Here is a 1,982-nt window from a genome sequence, read left to right as displayed (position 1 = left end):
TCATAGTTTTTAGTTTGCTAAAGGCAAGGGCCAATACCCGTTTGAAGCTTAAGACGCCAAATAAAAGCCATTTGGTACATGGTGCACACCCTCCTAAAACAACAGGCCGACCCAGGTAACTGGACAGTGGTCGTTTATTTTTTCGACAGCTTCTACTAACTTCTTGTAACTTTTTGTTTTTCTTCTAGGTTTTTATGTGTTTCTTTGGCCGATTTTTCTACAGTTTTTCTTTGAGTTTTTCTTTTCCGTTTTCTGTTTTTTATTTGCAACTTTTCCAACTTCATGTACTTTCTCAGAATAATTATCAATTTTTTTAACATATTTAAAATCCGTGAACTTTTTCAAAATCATGAATATTTTGTACTACTGAAATTGTTCAAAATTGTGAACCTTATTAAAATTGGTGAACTTTCCCAAACTTATGTTTTTTAAAAATTTGTGTTTTTTTGTAAATTCTGGAATTGTTTGGGAATACATGATTTTATTCAAATCCGTGATTGTTTTCCAAATTCGTGAATGTGTTTAAAATCCATGAGCTTTTTCAAAATTATACAGTTTTTTCAAATCCTTGAACAATTTTCAACTTCATAAACATTTCTTCAAATTGCTAACATTTTTTGGAAACATGCTTTTTTTCAATCATGAATTTGTTAAATCTGTGAAATTTTAAAAAAATCCAGAAATCCTTTTGAAATATGTAAAACTGTTTTTTGTTTCATATTTTTTTAAATACATAAACTCCAAGACAAAGGAAGCAGAAAAATTGAGCGTTTACGGGCAAGAGAAAGGTAAACAAAGCAAAACGAAGCCTAAATGGGACAATGCCCAGAACCATCGATAGTGTGCGTCAGAGAGACTTCCTGGCACAACGCCCCACGTGGTGAGATTTTGTGTGCTTGCATTAAATTGTCGGGCCAAACATAATTGAAGCCTAGAAACTGTAATGGACCAAGTAACAATACTAATGTTAAACTTATTTCCGCAACAAAAAGTATTGATCTCAACTTTTATTTTACATGCTAATATTTCAACCACTGTGCAAGTAGTATCATGTCAACCAAATAATGCAGCGAAAGACCCATCGGTGGTTGAACTACGAACGAATATTCCAAAATACAAGCAATAAGTCCTTGATTATTTGTTCTTCGCGCCGCTGCTCCACAGGTATAGTATAGTATATTACATCTGCGATTTTTAGTGAGAGACAGACAACGCTCTGGTGCATGCATTGACTTGATGTCGTTTTGTCTCATGCTGCCTGAAGCTTTATTGAATGCTTATGTTCTGCACTAAGCACTTGCGTCCCCATGCTACTCAAAGCTGTATTGAATTGTTCTGTTCTTCATTGAGCATTGTTGCCTCCGTGTGCTCTCACGCCACGTCCAGTGGTGAAGGAGCATCGTGTAGTGCACTGAGCATCCGTATCCTTTTTCCTGGCATCTCCTACTCCCTAATGCTTTCATTTCAATTTCTCCTTCTCTTTCCATTGCATTCCTTTGTGCTACAACATCTTTTGTATACATGGTGTGGTATATATGCATATGCCCTTCCGTGGGATGTCGGATTGGTTGGTAGGATTGTATTATTATTTGTTATCTATTTAATAACTTGGTAAAGTAATGCTTGTTGTGCCTATGACCAAATTGACTTTCGGAGCTTCTCAATTGGTTTGATATAGTATATTGCATAATACAGGCTGTTGGAATGCATCAATATGTACAAAAAAGGATGATGTGTTTCTTTTATAATCTATCACATGCAGTAGTTTGCAGTAGCTCTATTCTTATAACATAGTATTGATTAGGTGATCAAAATGTTTGGATCCTTTTAGAGATCGATGGTGCATTTCTTAGATAAATTGGTCTGTCCATTGCCTACACACATGTTAAAATAAATTAAAATCCTGAGTGAGTGATGATCTCTGCATAATTTCATATATGAATTACACATATGTTTACAAAACTTTACATACAATGTACATT

This window comes from Triticum dicoccoides, chromosome 6A (assembly GCF_002162155.2).
Source record: "Triticum dicoccoides isolate Atlit2015 ecotype Zavitan chromosome 6A, WEW_v2.0, whole genome shotgun sequence".
NCBI lineage: Eukaryota > Viridiplantae > Streptophyta > Magnoliopsida > Poales > Poaceae > Triticum > Triticum dicoccoides.
Note: the sequence above shows the minus strand (reverse complement) of the source record.